This window comes from Mesoplodon mirus (genome assembly GCF_964341445.2).
Source record: "Mesoplodon mirus genome assembly, chromosome: 15".
Lineage (NCBI taxonomy): Eukaryota > Metazoa > Chordata > Mammalia > Artiodactyla > Ziphiidae > Mesoplodon > Mesoplodon mirus.
The window spans coordinates 70,245,599-70,268,401 of NC_138991.1; the positions used below are offsets into that span (position 1 = coordinate 70,245,599).

Sequence of the window (22,803 nt, forward strand, 5' to 3'; positions counted from 1 at the left end):
ATAGGCCTGGACACGCAGGTTATCTGGCGTCTCCTAGCCAGTCTGTCTCTGAGCAATTTTGTCCCCACTGAAGTTTCGTCGAGCTATTTGTTGACATCTGCCTGATGGGCATCTCCAGGGAGGACCCTTCCTCGCAGCTCTAGGTCTACATGTGAACTGCGCGCAGGACATCTGCCCTCCATGGTCCGTGGCCACATCAGGATGAATGTGAACTCATTTTCTCTCCCTCCAAACCCGCCCACCGCGTCTTCTCCCACGTCGCCCGAGTGGGACAGCCCCCAACGCCTGCATCTCCACCTGCCGCTCCCGTCTCACACCAGTCCAGCCTCTGTGCTGCCTCCTGAGTGCTCCCCATGTGTGCCCCTCCTCTCCATCCCCTATGCCATCGCCTAGGTTCTGCGGCCTTTGTTTCTTGCCTGGATTTCTCCACATTGCCTAACTACTCTTCCTGCCCCTGTCGGACCTCCTGCGATTTGTCGTCCTGCCAGGTGTCCAGGTGCTTTTTCTAAAATTCTGCACTCTTTGCTTAAGCCCCTTCCCTGGTTAACCATTACCTTCAAGATAACATCCACATTCCTCATCACGCGATCCCAGCCCCTTTCTCACCCGTCCCCCTGCCTCTCAAGCCTCCTCCTCCACCCTCTGCCCCAGACTAACTGGATTGCTTGAGTTATCAGGATAATTACAAAACCAGCATAAACCGTTGGGTGCTCACCAGGGGCTGCACAAGTGCCTCTCTTCCTCCTTACGTCCACCTGAGATGGAGAAATTATTCATGCCTCCCAAGCGAGGCAACCGGGGTTCAAAGAAGTTACGTCACTTGCCCAGAAACTGATTTGTCCAAAACCAGGTGTCGGTAGCTCCAAGACCCATGCTCTTTGCCACCAGGCTCTAGGAAACTGGCTAACTGCCCGGTGTGGACCACCTTCTGTGTCCACCCCCAGCCCTCCCCAGGCTGATTCCTTCCAGTCTGAGTGTAAGGCTCGGCCCTCTGGAAAGCCAAGGTGGAACTCTGGCCCCCAGGCTGGCTTGGGTGTCTCAGAAGACTTTTATTTATCATACTCTTTTGAAGTGAATATCCCATCATTTGTATGATGCATCCTGGGCTTAATATTATCTCTTCAGGAAGACAAAACTCGCACCATGGGAAATGTATACTTCCTCAAGCCTATCTCACACTGTACACACACACACACATATACACACACACCAAAAACTCCCATGCAAACAACTAAGTCAACCTCTGGGAGCCTGTCTGCCTTGGTCCAATTCCCAATGTTACTAGGCCAAGCCTCTGCAGGAATTTTATCCCATTTGGATACCCCCGATGCCTGATACATGAATGAAACTTGAGGGGGTAAATAATGAATAGCAAGAAAAACAGCTAACCTTTTTTGAGAACCTACAAAACACCAGCCTTCGAGCTAGGTATTTGGCATGGATTATCTTATTTTAATTGCTCACAATAGAAACTATGAGATACGTAGTTTTCTTATCTACAGTTTATTGATGTGGAAACAAAAAATCAGAGAGGTTAAGCTAGTCACTTAAAGACCCACAGCTACAGTGATAAAGGACTGAGATTTTAAACTAGTTTGGCTGATGTCAGTTTGAGGTCTTAACCTTGGGCTGCATTTCCAGAGAATGAAGACTCTTTTCTGCTCCTCAGAGATGCTGTTCAGCCCCCCACCTCCCTCCTTCCTACCCCAACCCCCGGCCAAGCACACCAAGATTATTGTCATTCGGCTTTCTTTTGTCAGTATCTCCTTTTTTAAAAAATCACATAAAAATTTAACAGCAATTCAAGCATTGCTTGTCTATTATGGAAAACAGTAGGATTAGTACCTCCTTTGATATGGATGCCACGATTTCAACCTATTCAACAGCTGAGGCACACTGTCATATTCAGTGAACATGTCGCCCACCTTAGCTTCTAGATCTTTCTCACAAAAACTAAGCCAGGCTGCACAAGTCTGGCATCTCTTCTACTTCTCTCAGCTGAAGACTTTATCATTTGTGAGATATATCCTTGACTTAGTATCATCTTTGCAGGAAGACAAATAAAAAACTCACATTGTAAATGTACACAGCATTAATCCCTACTTCATGCCATATAGAAAAATAAACTCAAAGTGGATGATAGACCTAAGTGTAAGATTATAATGCTTCCAGAAGAAAACAAGTCAGAAAGTCTTTGGGATCTTGAATTAGACAAATTTTTCTTAAGTACAACATCAAAAACACAACACATGAAAGAAAAAATGATAAATTGGACTTCACCAAAATAAAAAAAAACTATTCTTAAAAAGACTCTGTTAAGAAAACAGAAAGACAAGCCCCAGACTAGGGGACAATGTTTGCAAAACACATATCAGATAAAGGACTTGCCCAGAATATGTAAAAAAAAAAAAATTCAAGAAAAAGAAAATAGTGCAATTTTAAAAATTTGACCAAATACTTTGCCAAGGAAGTTATATGGTCAAATCATCATATCAAAAGATATTCATCATCATTTGTCATTAGGGAAATGCACATTTAAACCACCATAAGATACCAATATGCCTATATTAGAATTTCTACAAAATGCTGACAATACCAGGATATGGGACACGCATGCATTGCTGTGTGAACTGATAAAACAACTTTGGAAAACAGTTGGGCAGCTTCCTAAAATGTTAAACATACACTTACCATATGACCCAGAAGTCTTACTCCTAACTATTTACCCACGAGAAATGAACACTTATGTCCACATAAAATCCTGGACATGAATGATTATAATGGCTTTATTCATAATAGCCTCAACTGAAAACAACACAAATGTCCTTTAAATGATGACTAGGTAAACATGCTCTGGGGCATCCCTGCCATGGGTACCACTCAGCTGGAGAAAGGAACTGATGACTAACACTTGTGACAAAGAGGATTCATTTCAAAGGCATTCAAGGAGCAGAAGAAGCCAGACACAGAAAGGCTACACAGATCTAATTCCGTCTCTATGATATTCTGGAAAAGGCAAAACTCTAAGGATAGAGAACAGATCAGTGATGCCAGGGACCAGGAGGGAAGGGTTTGACTACAAAGAGGCACAAGGGGACTTTTTTTGTGGAACTGCCCTGTATCTTGATTTTGGTGTTGGTTACATGACAGTATGCATTTGTCAAAACTCTGGGAACTGTACAATAAGGATGCACTTCAGTGTATGTAAATGGTACCTCGATTAAAAAAAATGCATTCTTGTTCAGTGTAACCAGTGGTGGAGGAGAAGCCAGGTGACAATGAGTTGAACCTTTATCTGCACCCAGGTAGATCTTATATCGGCAACTACTTTACCTGTTAAATAATTTGTTGCCTTTGTCACAGATTTTAGGAGGCATCTAAAGTTCACAAACAATAGAAGGTAGAGGCCAGCCTCTTAGAACCAAGGAAAAGAGTAGGTCATTTTGTGATTATATAATGTACGCTTTATATTTAACCTTGTGAAGGCCAGTTTATCCAGACCTTTTCTGACTTGAGACTATGTTAGTCACCCCTCTCTAATCAGTGGCTCTGGAAGTGAGGTGAGCATCCCTCCTATTTCTCCCCTGAGCAGAATGTGGAAATATCAGAAGGACAGTGCGCCTGGTGAGAGAGCAGGGACGTCCATCTACGTGGATGGCTACCGGCCAGCATCCTCCTTCAGGAATTTCCAAATTGATGGAGAATAAACGTAGGGTCTGGGCTTCCATTTCCCAAAGCTTAGTGCCAGATGGAAGGCCTCCCTCGACATCTGAGACCCCAGCTTCAGTGGACATTGCCTGTGCACGTGTCCTGGCCCCGTTCTCTCCCTGCGGGCATGGAGACCCAGCCTCGCCCCCTAATCCAGCTGCACAAAAGCACAGTTGCTGCGCTAGGATGTATCTGCCTGGCTTCCTTCCACCAAGAAAACATTCACACCCCATGTTTCATTCTTAGAAGGTCCACAGACTTATACTTAGAAAATAGATTCCAGGAAATTATACCTTCAGAGGCCTCTTCCTTTTGAAGAGTTTCATGGAAGTCATTACCCTTTGTGATTAAAATCAATACCAACAAGGGGAGATGGATCACTGTGTGCCTGAAGGGATGCCCTGGGCAGAATATGGCATCACCTGTGGGTACCCAGCAGCTGAGCACAACCTGAATCTAATTATGAGGAAACAAGGGAAAATGAAAATAAGGAACTGTGTTATTCAAAGCTGTCAATATCATAAAGTATAAAAAAAGGTTGAAGAAATATTTCAGAAAAAGGAGATCACAGACACATGACATCATGTGCTAAGGGGAAAAAAAGGCAAACCCTACAATCTTGAGTCAAATTACTGATAAAATCAGAACACTATTGGCAGATTAGAAAAAAATATTGTCAATGTTAAATTTACTGAGGTCGACAACTGTGCTATGGTTATGCAAAAAAATTCCCATTTCATAGAAAATACACTGAAATACTGAAATATTTAGGAGTGAAGAATCATGATGTGTGCAACTTAAATGGTTTAAGAAAGAAACAATTCTTGAAATTATTTTCATGATTATTATTATTATTACAACTGGAATGATTATTACTGTCAAAATTATTAATAAAAAGCTTTTAGGGGCAGGGTGGGCCAGGCCAAAGAAAAAGCTTTTAAAAATGTAGTCCCGGGACTTCCCTGGTGGTGCAGTTGTTAAGAATCTGCCTGCCAATGCAGGGGACATGGGTTTGAGCCCTGGTCCGAGAAAATCCCACATGCCTTGGAGCCATTAAGCCCGTGCGCCACAACTACTGAGCCTGTGCTCTAGAGCCCACGAGCTACAACTACTGAGCCCATGTGCCACAACTACTGAAGCCCATGCTCCATAACGAAGCCACTGCAATGAGAAGCCCATGCACCACAACGAAGAGTAGCCCCCACTCGCCGCAACTAGAGAAAGCCCGCACACAGCAACAAGGACCCAATGCAGCTAAAATAAAATAAATAAATAAATTAATTAATTAATTAATAAAAATGTAGTCCCTAACGCAAGTCGTTTTGAATGTACGTTTAACACTGTGAGCTTGGTTAATTGCAGAAGATGGGGGGAGGAAGGATGAGAAATGTGATTTTCCGAGCCCTGCAAAAACCCTCCATAGACCGAATCCTTATGAAAATGTCAGTTCTAAATATCACTTGACAGATGCTTTTCCCAGGCTTTTTATTGGGACAGACATCAGGCATGCTGTCTCCTTCAGACAATGTCTTGGGTGGTGTGGGGAGGCCTCTGCAGATACACGCCTGCCAATCATTTCCAACACAACAATCTCCATTTTCCTCTAAATTCTTCAAAGAAGGACTGAATATTTACAGCCTTCGTGTTAACATTTTCCCTTTTCCACTGTTTGGCTTGGCCGAGACATTTCTGGCTGCATCAGTGGTCCTGCTTGTCAGTGACCCAGGCAGTCCCACGAGGTCCTCCTTCTCCTTCTCTCAGTCATTGTATTGCTGCTCCTTGGGGCAGGGAGGCACATAGGTTATAAGGAGGAAAAATAAATGAACCCTAGTCCTTTGCTTTCATCATACATTTGTGGTCCTGATACATGTACTGTTAATAGGAGAAGAGAGGGACATTGGCTCCAAGTTTGGGGATATGGATAAAACCCTTACAGCAACTGCCAACTCTGAGAGGATTAACGCACTAAAAGTGTAATTCTCATGCTTACAAAGTCATTATGGATTGGATGGTTCTCCTCCAGGTGGTGACTCAGGGATCCAGGCTCCCTGACGTTGGTGTCATTGTCATCTCCACCATGTATCACACACAGGTGCCCTGCTGGGGAAGGAGGAGGGAGGGAGCGGTGCAGGGAGATTTATGAGTGAGTCCAGTAACTTACATCACTTTAGTCCACTTCACACAGTCGACAATCAATCATAGATGTCCACACTCCTCCACTGAGAGGTGAGGCCTCTTTCCCTCCCCTAGAACCTGGGTGGACCTTTATAACTAACATGGTGGACATGCTAGTGACAAGTGACCGTGAGTGATTTCCAAGACCAGGTGATAAAGGCAACACAACTTTGGCTTGGTTCACTTTCTGTGTCTCTGGGGCTCACCTTGGACTCTAGTCGCCATGTTGGGAGGAAGCCCAGGTCACATGGAGAGGCCCCATGTGCACGTTCCAGCAGAACAGTTCCCCAGCCACCAGCTGGGATCAACTGTTAGACCTGTCTGCGAATGAGCCATCCACTCTCCCTTGCTGAATTACTGACCTGCAAAAACAATAAGAAATAGTACCTTTTCGTTATTGTTTAAAGCTACTAAGTTTGGGGGTGACTTGTCACACAGCTGTAGGTAACTAACACTGTGAGCATCTTGCTAGCCTCTACCATGATTCTCTGGCTTCTCTGCATGGTTACACATATGGATCCCCTGACTACCAGCTGAGAGAAAAATGACCACAAGCACTGTCACCACAACCACCATCACTATTGTGTCCGTCAGGGTCTTGGTAAGAAATGCAGATGTCGCACTGAAAAAAGGAAAGTGTGGAGAGTTTTGAAAAGGCAGTTACAGCAAAGATGAGGGAACTTATTAGTGACACACTCTAGGACTGACAACCACGTGGTGGGGGTAGTATTACCATCCTAGTCCTGAAGGGACAACGTGGGGACCAGTTATTGGAATCTGGTAGGACATCTAACTACAGAGGACAGATCAGCTGGGAGGGATTGAGACTTTCAGAATGCAGCTACCGTCAATGGAGGCCCAGCAAAAAGAGAGAGCTGGGGGAACAGACATCCAAGCTCTCTCTCCTCTCACTTTGATTTTTCATTGATATTTCTACTGGGTGAAACCAACAGAAAACCAAAGGACAAGGAGGCTGGCTGAACAGTCTATAGGGTCGGCCTCTCATGGGACAGAACAGGATGATAAAGTTAGAGAGTAGATCTGGAGGGGGAAATGCAAATGTCCTGTGCGTACACCATCATCACCCCCATCATCACCACCATCATCATCACCACCGCCAACATTAGCATCACCACCATCTTCATCTTCATCATCATCTTTATAGTACCTCAAATGTGCATACTACTTCTGGATTTACAAAATAAGTCCCAATACTTTCTCTTGTATCATCTTCAGAAGGTCATCCTTGCAGTATCCCCTGCATCTAGCAGAGGGCATTGTATATAACTGGTGCTTAGTTCAATCCCACAAATACCTAACTGGTGCTTAGTTCAATCCCACAAATACCTAGCATGTCCACTCTACTGAAGGATCTCAGCTAAAATCACAGGTACAGAGAGTTATGTTCCAAGATGAATATGTTAAGTATCATGAGAGAGACACAAAGTGTTAAGAAGGATTGATCAGAGAAGACTCATGAGGGTGGTGGTGCCCAAGGCTGGGCCTCAGTAGGGAGTAGATTTCATCAGGTGTACTTGGAATGGAGAGTGCTTCCATGTCCTGGGAACCACATGAAGGAAAGATTTAAAGATGAGGAAATAGACAGCGCGTTCTGTGAGCAGAAAATACTTCCGTTTTGCTGGAGCACGGAACTTACAGAGATAAGATGTAAGTTACAAAATTGAAAAAGTGAAGTGGTCATGTTGGGATAAGTCTTAAAAGCCAAGAAGCACTTGTACTGAGCACATCAGGTACTGGGGAGTCAGTGATGGTTTTTGAACAGAGGAAGAAACATTCTAACCACCCTTCCGGAGAACCTGGTTTACAGCAGTGGGGGGATATATGGAGTGAGTACGTACACGAGGTGGGGAGATTACCTGCAGGGCTGCCCTTGTTTCAGAAATGAGACTCTTGCTGTGGGAACGGGAGCAGAAATGGAAGAGAAGGGTGTGGCAGCACACTGACAGGGTGAGAACTGAGCGGGTAAGCAGTGGTTCTTCCACTGCTGGCACGGGGAACGCCACTGGTTCAACATCACACGTTTTTATTGAGTGACTGCTCTGTCTAGGCACTGTTCCTGACTGTGCACACAGCAGGAAGCCAGATGGATAAGGCATCTCACGTCTCACCTGGATTCAGTAAGAGAAGGTGGTGCCATTGGCACAAGCAGGAAATTCAGGACTAAGAGATGGTGTACGGATTCTCCTCTGCCTAGAGTAGCCTTCCTCTCCTCTCTTTTGCCTAGAAAACTCCTATACATCCTTCAAAACCACCTCGAACTTCCCCAACAATTTAAACACCCGTCTCTGATTCTTTCACTGTACTTTTCTCGGTCCTTTGAAATCTCCCTTCACAGACAACTAGGATTTCAAGGCTTTAAGAAAATCATTTATAATTACAACAGATTGTGAAAGGTCTCTTGGAAGTTGTGTTAAAACTATTTGGTCAAACCATTAGCGATGCCACATCGGTAAGTCAAAATCAGTAAAATAGCAGCAAGTTATTATTGGTCCTGACAGTTTGGAAACAAAGAGGACTCTGCACACGTGCCCTGCCCACCCCCTGCATCCTTACCCCACCCCACCCCATGCATCCAGGGGGTGTGTGACACTGCTAAATGACCCGCATGCAGTCCCTGGGCTGCCAGGGCCAGGCTCGGCCTCCAGTCCTCCTAAGGCAGCAGATGGGTCCAGGTGGGTCCAGGGCCCGGCCTTTGAAGTCAAGCTGACTCAAGCTGCAATTGAGGCTTTTCCACTTAAACCACAATATATAGTTACATAGATATACAGATGAGTAAAATATATAGATACATAGATATACAGATAAGTAAAATGTACACATTTAATTTGTTTCAAATAAATCATACTGCCACCTTAGCTATGAATTTGAATAAAGATAAATTAAGACAGATAATTGAACTGACATAATGTGTGAATATGCATATACATTATGTAGCTTTTATAGCAAGAGTATTAATTTTTACTGAACCTCAACTGTGTGCCAGACAAGATGCTAAGGGCACCATCTTTTTAGCTAAGTGAGACTAAGTGAGTCATCCCAGCACACTTACAAGGGAGATGTTGATATCCTGATTGTACACTATATGAAATAGATTCAGAGATGTTAAGGAAATGCTCAAGGTCACACAGCGTGGTACAGAACTTGAAATTAGTTAGGTTTCTTTTTCTTTCCTCCATGTTATGGGTTGAAATGTGTTCCCCGGAAAAAGATATGCTAAAATCCTAAGCACCAGAACTGCAGAATGTGACTTTACTTGGAAATTGGGTCTTTACAAAGATAAGTTAAAATGAGGTCATTAGGGTGAGCCCTGATCCATAAGATTGGTGTCCTTCTGGAAAGGGGGAATTAGGACACAGAGACAGACATGCACAGAGGAGGCACAGTGGAAAGGGATGGAGACACAAGGAGAGAACCCCCACGAAGACTGGAGTGATGGGTCTACAAGCCAGAGACTGTGGGCAAACCATGGGAAGCCAGGAGGGAGGCACGGAGCAGATTCTCACCCACAGCCTCGGAAGGAGCCTTGATCTCAGACTTCCAGCCTCCAGACTGTGACATGATAAACAGATGCTCCTTTAAGCCATCTGGTATATAGTACATTGTCTCAGCAGCCCTAGGAAATTAGTCCACTCTGCTTCCAAAGACATTGTTCTTATCCATCTATTACACCTGGCCCAACACAATGTGGTGACATGTGGGGCTGAATTCACATCCCATGGGCGTGTCTGTCTCTTGACTGAGTTATTCCCAGGGAATAACATCATGTTTACCAGGAGGAGGGATACATTAGGAGTTTGGGATTAACAGACACACACTACTAACTATAACTTAGATAACCAACAAGGACCTACTGTACAGCACAGGGAACTATATGCAATATCTTGTAATAACCTATATGGGAAAAGAATCTGAAAAAGAGTATATACACACACGTATATATCTAACTGAATCACTTTGCTGTACACCTGAAACTAACACAACATTGTAACTCAACTATACTTTAATAAAATTTTTTAAAAATGTATATATCACGTTTACCCTTGTGCTCCCTGCTCATAGAACAGAGGGTGACACAAGGCAAATGTACAAATATGTTTTATAAGCGAAAAAAATCTTTTGAGTAGTGAAATTTTGCTTTGAATTTTAATGTGTAAAACGCATACCAAGCAAGTTTAGCAATTACCTTTCAGAGCATATTTGCAAAGGGAAAAGGCAGCTTAAGTGAGCTGTGTTGGGGAAATGGGGGTTGATTGTGTGTGGTGACCCACACATCTTCCTGCACCACCCACCCCACCCACCCTGTGAACCCCATACCCACCCCAAGTTACTTAGGCCAGCGAGGGACACCACCTAGAAAGTTCCAGTCTATGTAAACCAAAGGTATGCCGCAGTCAGCAGTATTTTCAAAACCAAGAAATACAAGTACACTTACTGGGGAAAAATGGGAGAGCATATGAAAGTGGGCAATTCTCAGAAATCTGCCGATGGGCACACAGCCCATGACTGACAGGACTGGGCTGGGCTTAAGGCTGGTTGGGGGGAGGAGGTCACAGGTGATTACTTTACTCAACAATCCTTAGTGGACACTTTCTGTTCACAGCTATATGCTGAGGACTGCGAGCCGTGAGGAAAGAAGACAGCCTCAACCTTAAAATGCTCATATTCTCATGCAAGAGAGAAAAAACCTATACATGCAGTTAACACAGTAGTTATTACAAGCTCCAATCGCCCAGCACAGTGCCCCCAGGTTTACCCAGCCAGGGTGGGCATCTGAGTTGGGTTTATCTCCATTCTACAATGGGCAGGATAAACAACAAGGTCCTGCTGTATAGCACAGAGGACTATATACAGTATCCTGTGATAAACCATAATGGAAAAGAATAGGTTTTGTTTGTTTGTTTGTTTGTTTTTGCGGTACGCAGGCCTCTCACTGTTGTGGCCTCTCCCGTCGTGGAGCACAGGCTCCAGACACACAGGCTCAATGGCCATGGCTCACGGGCCTAGTTGCTCCGCGGCATGTGGGATCTTCCCGGACCGGGGCACGAACCCGTGTGCCCTGCATCGGCAGGCGGACTCTCAACCACTGCACCACCAGGGAAGCCCGGAAAATAATAGTTTAAAAAGAATGTGTATATGTATGTATAACTGAATCACTTTGCTGTATAGCAGAAATTAACACAATATTGTAGATCAACTATACTTCCATAAATAAATAAATTAATTAAAAATGGGCAGGAGAGGTGAACCCTCACACCTGGAGGAATGCCCAGCCCAGAGGCAGTTTCCCACCACGTGCCCTTCACTGGGGCACATTGACGATGCCAGACAATGCAGTCCCCATCTGTGGCTTCCAGCAGCTGGATCCTGGCTTCCATCAGGAAGGACCCGCCTTACCCCCTGGAGGAAGAACTGGGAAGATTCAGAACTCAGGGGGAGGATGCTGCCTGTAAGCAGGTTAGTGTGGAGTTTGCATGGGGGGAAATGAGGCTGAAATAGTCATCTGAGGTCAGATGGAGCTGGTGGAGAATTAGTGTAGAATTTCATCTTGTAAGAAGCAGGAGGGCTCAGCACCGCAGTGGGGAGGCTCGGTGGTACTTTGCACAAGTCAGAAGATGCTGGGAATGCCAGCCCGAAGGTGAGACAGGAGGCCCTGGGTTTACGTGTTGGTGAGGATGGAAAAGCGTATCAATGAGAGATGAGGTTTCATGAAAGGAGAGCAGTTAGGAAATACGGTGCCTCAGGAAATATGGGAACAGTGGGTGGGAGGTGATGACGGAACCTCTGCTTAGGGCTGTCCGGCTGGCAGCTGAAGAGCTGAGACTACAGAGCTCAGGAGGGAGGCCAGCTGGATGCTGAGAGGAGGGTCCTTGAATGGGAGGTGATGGCTTGGATGAAGAGGAGGAGGATGAGCCATTAGTTAAGGACGTGGTTACAAAACCAGAAGAAATTCAGTATTTGCATCATCATGGAAGTCGGGGAAAGACAGTCTTAGGAAGGGAGAGCTGGTGAGTGGTGTCCGCCTCTGTCACAGTCACAGGGGTGGTCATTGAGCTTGTGTTCAGGGGTCATCCCTTGAGGGTGCTCTGTTAGCAAACAGAACAGCGGGAAGTTGGGAGAAGCATGAGAAGCAAGGCGGTCGCTGCATCGCCTACCAAGGACATCAGCTAGGTCAGCAGTCACCACAAGGAGGGAGGTGGATAAAAATCCAGGAGAGGGCTTCCCTGGTGGCGCAGTGCTTGAGAGTCTGCCTGCCAATGCAGGGGACACGGGTTCGTGCCCCGGTCTGGGAAGATCCCACATGCCGCGGAGTGGCTGGGCCCGTGAGCCATGGCCGCTGGGCCTGTGCGTCCAGAGCCTGTGCTCCGCAACGGGAGAGGCCACAACAGTGAGAGGCCCGCGTATCGCAAAAAAAAAAAAAAAAAAAAAAATCCAGGAGAGCATGGGGCCACAGTGGATGGGAATATAGCGCCCCAGACCCAGTCCACCTCTGACATTAAACTGCTGAGAGATTTGGGGTGAATAACTTAATGAAAGTGAGCCCCAATTTTTTCACTATTTTGGAAATTTTCAAACACATTAGAAAGAACAGTATATCCCATCACTCTGCTCCTACAATCACTGACCCATAACCAATCCTGATCCATCCGTACTCCACCCACTTTCTTGACCAGCTGGTTCATTCAGAAGTTAAGTCTGGCTATTAAATCACTCCTACCTTCATTAATTCCTTGAATGCCACTCTAAAGGATAAAGACTTTAAAAAGTATAACCATGTACCATTGCCACATCTAAACAGCTAACAGTATTTCCTGAATAGCCCAGAAGTGTTTAAATTTCCCCAGTTATCTCATAGGATTTGGTGGGGGAGGAGTTGCTTTATTGAAATCAAGATCTAAACAAGATCCACATTTGGCATTTCACTAACCTATGCTTTCAGTCTCTTTTAAATGGTAAGTTCTCCTTCTTTTTTTCTTCTTGATGATTACTTTTTGAAGAAATGAGGTAATGTGTCCCGTTTTCCACCATCTGGGTTTCACTGGCAGCACCCACTTGGTGCCATGTAAGAAGTTCCTCTGTCCACTGTGTTTCCTGTCAGCTAGAAGGTAGACCCAGAGGCTCGATGTGGCTCATGTTAGATTTGTTTCCTCTTGCATGACATCAGTGTCCAATGTCTTGTGGCCTCTCTCTTTGTGATGCTCTGATTGCTGTGTGGGCTCAAAGGCAGTCCACCTCATCCACCCCTTATAAATTCTTGGTACTTTTCACCACGTTAGCAGGAAAATACAAGTTCTTACTTTCCTAGAGAAAATCTAATCTATTTTGATCAGCAGAAAAATTAAAGACTAGATACAGCAGATCAATACATATAAAACATCAATCTCTTAAATATAAAAATTATGTTCACGTCCATGACAAATTACAGATTTTTCTAAAATGAAAGCAATGTTTGGAATGTCACTGACATTGAAATAATAAGTATGAAATGCCTCATAAAAAGTACAATGATGGGACTTCCTTGTGGTCCAGTGGTTAAGACTCTGTGCTTCCACTGCAGGGGGCACGGTTTTGATCCCTGGTAGGGGAACTGGGATCCCACATGCCGCACAACATGGCCAAAAAAAGATACAGTGATAACCGGTGGGGGAGGAATCTTGTGCAAACCCCCCCATCATCCCGTGGACAGTTACACAAATTCTAGAAACCACCCAGGTGGTACTGGAAGCCGGTTTTCCTCTTCATCAAGATTTTCCTCATCTGGGGCAGATGAACCAGTCTGCAAGGCAGAGATAGAGACATAGATGTAGAGAACAAACGTATGGACACCAAGGGGGGAAAGCGGGGAGCAGGGGGGTGGGATGAACTGGGAGATTGGGATTCACATATATACACTAATATGTATAAAATAGATAACTAATAAGAACCTGCTGTATAGCACAGGGAACTCCACTTCTCTGTACAGTAGAAACTAACACAACATCATAAAACAACTCTACCCCAATTTAAAAAAAAAAAAAAAGATCTTCCTCGTCATACAGGACCTAGACTAGGGTGCTGGCAGAGAGAATGGAAAAGTTGTGATAAATGTGACCTTAAGAAAGAAGAACTAACAGGATTTGGTAAATAATTGAAGAAAGAGAGAGTTGAGGTATTGCTAATACCTTGTCCAATGGAATCTTAAGTAACAAAAGAATGTGAATTGGAAATTTCACAAGAACAGGAAAACTGTCCTCTGGTTTAAGCCAATGGATGTCTCAGCTGGTATGGCTCTGACTTTGCAAATAACAGGTGCTCAGATAACCCCAGAAATGTCCCCAGGCCATCAGAATCCACCCTTTCATCTCTAGATACTTCTTAGAAAACTGATCATAACAAGGAGATCCATCAGCTAGGGGATATTCTAAAATGCTGAGCCATGTGCCAGACAGCATTTTAAGGGAATAAAGTATTAACCTTTTTATCTGAAAAATACCCAAATGCTTCAGATCCTGAGTAATGAGTGGTTAAGGAAATATACGGGGGGTGGAGGAGCTGCTGACACGCCTGCCCATATAAAGAGTTCTGTAGAATAATAAAAAATGTGGGCTCTTCTCTGTAATCAATGCTATTAATGATTTAGCAATGGCAGAGCCTACAGGGCTGAGGCATGAGGACTGACAAAATATTGGGGGGGGGGGACACCCAGGAGTCCACATCTGTGCCCAGGAGATGAGGAAGAAGGGAGGGAGAGGAGATGGTGAAACGTAGAAAATGAAGGTCCGAGAGAAACCACTCAGTCCTGGAACTGGCCCCCAAAATGCTTATTAGAAGCAGCACATCAGAATAAAGCATGCAGATGTCAGCAGATTCATTTAGGATTTCAAAGAAGAATCCCCCCAGCCTGTCACTAAAACTATTTATCAGTGGACATTCCCACACCACACACACACAAAAAAACAACCTATTGGCCAACCATTTCTACTCATCAAGGTGCAAAATTGCCCTTGAAGCAGGTCAAAGGTCTCACCACTCCCAGACACCTCCCTAAGATAAGACCCAACCACAGACACTGGCACTGACAAAAGACAGCCCTCGCGGGCAGGCAGAAGCAGGCGTCCACTGGGACAGCTGTGGGGGAGAGCTGACCCTTGGGAAGAGCCTGCCCAAGACGACCCGGCCCTCTCAGTGGCCAGCCTGCTGTTGAGAGCCCAGGCTCGGTCCAGAGGATGCTGCAAAGGTGATGGGAAAAACACAGACATTCTTCTGTTTGGGAGGAAGCGGTGGAGGCCTCTGGGCCCAGAGCGGGTGACAGAAGGTCCTTGTGGGAAAGCAGCTGTGCAGGGCGGACTACGGTGCCGGCGATGCCGGGTGACCGGCTGGCCGACAGGGATCCCAGCACCTGTCCCTGCTGGTCCTTGAGCCTCATTCGAGACAAATTCTTAAGATAATCGTAAAAACCATAGCAACCTTGTTGATGTTGGGATTTGCGCTGAGGTCCCAAACCGAGAGGTGCGGCAGAGAAACAGCTTCCAATCTCTTTCACAGAGCAGGCGAAAGGACGTGAGGGGCTGCCCAGTGGATCTCGAGAGCTACCTGCGCCCACCCTATTCTGCCCGTTTCTAGAACAAGAAACGGATCCAAAACACATCACCGGCATCACTCATTTCCAGGAAACTTGTCTTTTAAACAATTGTCTGTATAATCATTTTTGTTTTATCCTCTGACAGAGAGAGAGAGACTGATGCCCAAAGACAGGAGGTGGCATTTCCAGGCTGACGTTGGGGCAGCGAGGGTGGCAATGGAAGCTGCTGGGGTCAGTCCTGCTGTTTAGAGAGCGCTTGACAGTCCACCTCCGAGGGATGAGGACTCTGGGATTATGATTAAAGGGTGAAATGAAGGCAGTGGTGAGTGGTCTGTGTTATCCCGTGAAGCCGGACCGACTGGAGGGTGCAGATGAGTCCAGGGAGGGGCGTGAGGACCACTCTCTCCACTGCAGGTGGGAAGCGTGTGTGTGTAGATCCCGGGAAGGGAGCAGAGTGAGGGCGGGGCAAATGAGGCAGGAGGAGGAATGGCCCCGGGCTGGTCATGGCCATGGGCAGCAGGGGCTCCGGCCCACCAGGACGCCGCACAGAGCTGAGTGGGGGCCTGGGGGACTGTGCTGGAGCAGCACCATGATCCCCCGACCCCTGGGACTGGGGAACAGCCATGAGCAGAGACGTGGTCACCCTCCAACCTGTGCACGCTGGCCGGGTTGCCCTCCCAAGGGCAGAAATCCTGTGTCAATGGCAGGTGCAGCACGGCCCTAGGGGACTGTCCTCCACGGCCACAGCAGGGGTCAGAGAGAAGGAGAAGAGGCTAGCCCCAGAGAATCCCCAGGCCTCCTGAACCTGACAAAATGCTCTCCTTTCTTACGTGATTCTGGAAGCCACTGATGGTCCATAGTGGCCCGTGCCCTGTCTCCTACCCCAGCCCTCCGTGTCCTGCTGGCCACTGAGCCCTGTGCTGCACCTCACCCAGCAGGAAGGAAGGTGCCCGTGGCACCTCCCCAGCCGCCATTCCCGACGTGACGGGCCCCGACGTGAGGACCCCGACGAGAGGACCCCGACGTGAGGACGCTGACGTGAGGACGCTGTCGTGAGGACCCTGACGTGAGGACGCTGACGTGAGGACCCTGACGTCAGGACGCTGACGTCAGGACACCGAGAGTCTGTTCTAAGTGGACGCAGAGCGCAGTGCAGACTCAGTGTTTTCAGAGTTGATTCACACAGACGCATTTTCAGGTCTTTTTCTCTGACTCCGGGGCGGTGGGGTGGGCGTCATCACCTCTCCCCTCCCCTCTCACACAGGTTCCTTGGAAGGGAGTCTGAGCTGTCGGCTTCCCTCGGGAAATACCCCCCAAAGGGGGGTCTGCCCAGATCAGCGCCGAGAGCCCCTGAGCACCACACAGGAAGGGTGTGAAGAGAGGAGCAGGGCTTTCCTCTGGGCAGAGGGAGGAGGATGTGGGTCCTGCCCTTGCTGCCCACGAGGCCTTGGGAACGTGATGGAGCCGGGTGGGTTCAGTTTTTTCGTTTACGAGCCTGTGACTGTGAAGGTGGGCCCGGGATCGAGGTAAACTCTTGGTCGTCCGTCCCCCAAGGGTGACAGTCTCCAGCTTTCCCCTCAGCTCCCCAGGGTGGGGGAGCGTGAATGTCATCGCCGGGAGCATCTCCACAGCCCTTTACGTTTAAAGAATTTATTCTTCAAATAGTTTTTGGCCCTTTCTTCAGGATAGGTATTAAAACACACCTCTTTGTACAAAGTTCTTTCCCCAGAGGATGCGTCATTAACGTGACTTGGAGCAGTCAGATCACAATTCAGAGGATTTAGGGCTCCCTCACCTTCTGACTCCTTTGCTAAGCGTCATGTCAGGAGACCCTAGGAGATGTGGACAGACCTTCCCCCATTTTTCCTTCCAAGATCAGTAACAGAATAAGTTGCTGTTTTATTTTGTTCTGTTTTATTTCCCATATACAGGCTATCCAAGCCTTGGAACTTGGGCTGCAGGTATTTTAACTAACGTGAACGCTTTGCGGACCCCCACCCCTTCCCCAGTGATTTTCAGGAAGGGAAATAAACCAGCACACCCCGGCAAGTCTATGGTCAGTGTGTTACCTCTTGGAAACACCAACCCTCAGGATGGTGCTCCCAGCTCCCTAACCGGCCTGCCCCCTTCCCAGCACCCCCAGTCAATTTGGAAGTTTTCACTTCAAATAGAAATCAGTTGGGGGGGGGCAATATTTCTCCTTTTAATAAATAAATACTTCCTCTGAATCAGCTTAGAGTCTCCATTTTCTCATACCAGGATCACCTTTGTTCTGAGATCGGTACTACCCGTAAACCATCACTTCCCAACACAAAAGATACAAGGCAAATGTCTACAAATTCCCAGAATCTGGCCTTGAAATCAACCTGATATTTAGATCGGCATGGCTATCCCTCTTTTGTGTCAAAGTATAATCACAGTTTCCCCAGAGATACTGTATGTCTTGTTTCTTTTCTAGTAAATTTTTATTTCCCCCCCAACATTCACAGCTTAAGCATTTATCCAGTTTAAACGATGGGGATTTAAGTTGCTATTTTAGTGGAAGAGGCTTGATTAAAACCTGTGTCCTCATCAAATTATTGGACAGTGGTTCTTGGGCTTTGTTTACATTAGTGTCAACCTTAATTTAAATTCTGCATAACTATATTTGCTTCACTAAATGCATTCACCAGGAACACACCACAAATTACTTTGCATTATGAGCAGACACTCTTTGTCTACTGCAAAGTGTTTTGAAATTAGCACCATAAGTAACTAGCTGTAAGTGTCACTCGATCTCCTTAATGCCTCATTAATCAAACCCCGTGGCAGTTGGTGTGATGTCCAAGCCCATCTCATACAAGATTGGTATCACTTGCTCCTTGCTTCTGATCACAGTCTTTTAAACCTGATTCTAATGATTTGTCCGTCCACCCTCCCTCTGTTATCCTCTGCCCTCAGAGGCCTCCCAACACGTGTAGCTTTGCACCATGGACCAGTTCCCGAGCATTCTTTGCAAAACTTGGCAATTAAAAAACCATTTCCGAGGGCTTTCCTGGTGGTGCAGTGGTTAAGAATCCGCCTGCCAATTCAGGGGACTCAGGTTCGAGCCCTGGTCCGGGAAGATCCCACATGCCGCGGAGTAACTAAGCCCGTGTGCCACAATTGCTGAGCCTGCGCTCATGAGCCCGTGAGCCACAACTACTGAAGCCCGTGTGCCACAACTACTGAAGACTGCGTGCTTAGAGCCTGTGCTCCACAATAAGAGAAGCCATTGCAATGAAAAGCCTTCGCACCACAACGAAGAGTAGTCCCCGTTCGCTGCAACTAGAGAAAGCCAGCGCACAGCAACGGAAGACCCAACGCAGCCAATAAAATAAATAAATAAATAAAATCTTAAAAAAAAAAGAAAGTACTATTAAAAAAAAAAAAAGTCAAAAAACCATTTCCAGGCTTCCCTGGTGGCGCAGTGGTTGAGAATCCACCTGCCGATGCAGGGCACACGGGTTCATGCCCCGGTCTGGGAAGATCCCACATGCCGCAGAGCGGTTAGGCCCGTGAGCCATGGCCACTGAGCCTGTGCATCCGGAGCCTGTGCTCCGCAACGGGAGAGGCCACAATAGTGAGAGGCCCGTGTACTGCGGAAACAAAACAAAAAACAAAAAAAAACATTTTCCCTCTCGTGGAAACTCATGATCTCAAAAGGAGAAAAGTCGTTTCCCTTGAGTTATTTACCAACATTCAACATGATTTTCAGATCACTCTTAAAATGCCACGCTGGAAAATTTTCCCTGGGCTAGTTTTTCCTTATGGCAAGAGTTAGAGAAAAGAAACACATTCTCCCATGGAGACTGCAGTTTCTACACTGGCCTCAATTTTCAAAAGGATGGTATACATTAAGCCTGAGCACTTAACCAGGAGAGGACAATATGTTTGTTCCTTTATTATGGGATATGATTTCTGTCCTAAATACAAAATTTTAAAATTTGTACTTGCAAAGGAAATGCAGAACAACCCAAACTTGATATTTTTATTATAGTCCCTACAGAAAAAAAAATGTTATCATTCTTCCATACGTGTTTATACAAATCGTAACAAAAATGACACAACGAAAATGTTACAAGATCCTTTTTCCGGTCTTTTATGGGTCCATCAAACATGTGCAAATGTCTAAAAGAAACCCTCCCTATGTTCCAGCCCCTTTCCCTGCATCGCACACAGGCCAGAACACACACACTCACACACACACAAACCCTTTTAACCAAATTTGATCTCCCTGACGTTAAAACTACTTAGCAGCTCTCCTGGACAGGGGCATCTCACAGGACGTCCTGAGTGAGGTGGGCAGTCAGTAGGCATGTGGGCAGGCAGGGCTGCCCTGTCCCGCATGGCCGTGGCCGTGGGCAGGCACGAGGCCACCCAGAGCAGACACAGGTGCTCTATCTCCCGCCGTGCCGCCCCGTGAGGTTAGCTCTTCAGGAGCCGCACCTCAATGGGAGGCCTTTGGCTTCATGGCCTTCCCTTCTGACCACCCAGCAGGAAAAATCTACGGAAGGGTTTTTTTCTGTGAGTTTTGTCAGTGTGAAAAAAACACACAAACAGCATTGAAACTTCAAATTTCCTGCAGGTGGGCTTCTGGCCTACGAACGTTCCGTGCAATCTTAGTAAACCATTAATTTTCTTTGGTGGTAAACTTTTTGCCTTTTCACCTTATAAAACCATTCAGGCTAAATAAACCTTATTAGAATAGAATGCAGCCTTGTTGCCTGGCTCTCAATCCAACATCCTTGGTAAAACCCACTGAGTCCGAACACACAGACAGTACAAATCTGTGTAAGATTTTGACTTTAAAATCGACCTAATGTAAACCATACTTTGTGCTTATTTTTATATTATTATCACGTCTACTTTCTCTTATGGCATTTAAAATAGGCTTTGACTTTAAAAGAGCAAATGTGAAAGAACATTTTGATTATATTTTCGGTGACATTTACTCTGATTAAAGGTGTAATTTACAGCAATTACAAAAGTACCTTTTATGTCCCATCGCCAGCTCATCCTGTTTTTACTCTGATTCCGGCAACCTCTATTCATTTGGACTCTGAACAACATCAGTGTGGAAAAGAGGAATCCACGATGATTTTCAGAAGTGACAAAATCATCACTGAACAGTTTCAAAATGGCCAATTCGAAACTTCTTCTTTTTAACAGCCATAAAAATCTGAGTGTTTAAACCAAAAATTCTGCTTCACCCTCCCCTTCCCTGCATTACACACTCACCTCCTTCCCTTCCATTCCCCCAAAGGCAATATTTTGGCTTGGCAACCAGTACAAATCTCTGAACCCTTCCATTTAAATGCTCCACAAAGATCCTGTTTGATCACAGCTTGGATTTCAGAAAGAAAGAAAGAAAGAAAAATCAGGAATTTGGACACAGGAGATGTCACAGTCCCCCACCCCCCATTCTGCCATTCTCTCCCTCACTGTCCCCTAGGAAAAAACAGAGAGCCAAGCCTCACCCTTACAGTAAAGACACCCCGAGATTTAGGGGGATAAGTGCGGCCTTACTTAGCAGCAACGCTGCAGCTGTGCTCTTATCTGGCCAAAGGAACCAGGGGACAACAAAAGACCCCAAAGAAGGGCCGATGGCTGCATGGGAAAGCCAGCAGCCCAGCATTGTGGTGCCCTTCTGCTGAGCAAATAGTTCAAACTGCTCATTCCCGTCTCCTATTCTCTCCCTGGTACATTGTTTGTGCCCTTGCATTTCATTCTGCAAGGAAGGCTGCTCTCTGGGCCTATAAGCAAACAGTCCAGAAAAGAGCTAACCATCCTCTTCCCTTCCCCGGAGAACTAGCATTTTTATTTCGGCTCCAAGCTGTCAAAGACCTGGAGAGTTTATGTCAGTGTCCTGAATTAATTGCTTTAAGCTGAAGCAGGCTCCACGGGCTACCAAATGTCCAGAAGATGTTTATTAATAACGATTCCTCCAGGATTCTGGCTCCAGGCTGTCCCTTGCTGGTGGCCTTTATCTGGCTGCCACCTTCTCACCCCTGGCCCCTTGGTGCTGGGGGTGGGAGGGCTTGCCTTTCCAGTCATCGTGACAAAATTTCGAATTGCCTGGAGTGAGAAAATACCCACCTGTGTATCAGGACCTGTGTGATGGGCATCTTTGTCCTGTCCCCAGAAAGGTCCCAGAGTCACAGAACCTGTGTGAGTAACCTCGACGTGGGCCGGGGAGGTCGCTGCAGACCCTGCCCTGTGCAAGCTCATTTAGCCCGTGCAATTAGCAGAGGCAGCCGGAGAAATTCCCTTCTCCTGCTCTCCCTCCCCACTTCCTCCCCCAAAAGAAAATTCAGTGAGGCTGACAACCTGATGTATTTTGAAGTTTTCCTGGTACCAAAAAAATGCCTCTTTAATAGAATGAAATAATAAACCAATTTATATACCGATATAAGACCAGGATCGTGAGTGCCATTGTGTAATTTTCCACTTGACTTTTCATTATCTACCTGAACAAAATCAATCTATATGTATGGGATCAACATACAATTCCGGAGATAAAAGCTGAAAATAAATGTGCTTTGCATATCCCGGAGATAAAAGACACAGTCCTTCGGACAGCCTTTTCTTCTCCAGCAGATGTATTTATAAAATAAATGGTGTGTCAAGGGAAAAAAACGAGACATAGTTGTGTATCTGGAGTGTGGACTCCTTTGCTGGAAATATTGATCCTGCAAATGAACACTGGTTAATAAGTGCCCTGCCGACGATATCGGGTCTACCCAGAGCGCAGTCTGGGTCAACGCTTCTCCCAGCCAAACCTCCCCACCACCAAAAAAAAAAAAAAAAGACACTTGCCCTATTAACATGGATTTAAGGCTGAGGACTTCAAGGGCCTTCTGAAGCCTCTCCACGGAGACAAAGCACACTGAAAAATCACATTATGTTAGAACCCCCCGCCCCTGCAGCAAAGGGCCAGCTGTGAGGGACCCTCAGTCTTCAAAAAAGGAGAGGTGTCCTGCGCCCCTTGGAGGTGACTTTTCTCCTTTAAACAAGTTGAGTTCCATCCCTTTTTTGGGTGCCCTTCTTCACCCCAATACCTAGAAATGATACTAAGGACAGTACAGCTCTGTCCACACAGGCCACACCCAGGTCCTGGCCACTCCCTTCCTTTGGGGATGCGTCCCCGTCAGCACTGTGTGTGTGTGCCATGCTGGGCAGACGGCAGAGGCATCCACGGGTGTGCCCATCGGGTTCTGAACCCCTTGGGGAATGTGCACCTTCCTGGGGGGCTTATTGGGCCTGCTTCCAGGCTGGCTACTCTTGTCCCTTCTGTGAGGCAGGGACTAATTGCCCATGCC

At 46.3% G+C, this 22,803-nt stretch overlaps 1 long non-coding RNA gene across 1 annotated transcript in view; it reads right to left on the minus strand.

Moving 5' to 3' along the window:
- Window positions 1-5,725: 5,725 nt before the first annotated feature.
- Window positions 5,726-22,803, minus strand: part of LOC309816452 — a 31,929-nt gene continuing 14,851 nt past the window's right edge. The window contains exons 2-3 of the long non-coding RNA XR_014296026.1: window positions 6,090-6,245; window positions 5,726-5,808 (exon numbers count right to left, since the gene is read on the minus strand). This is a non-coding gene — a long non-coding RNA (uncharacterized lncRNA). The remainder of the gene's footprint in view (window positions 5,809-6,089; window positions 6,246-22,803) is intronic.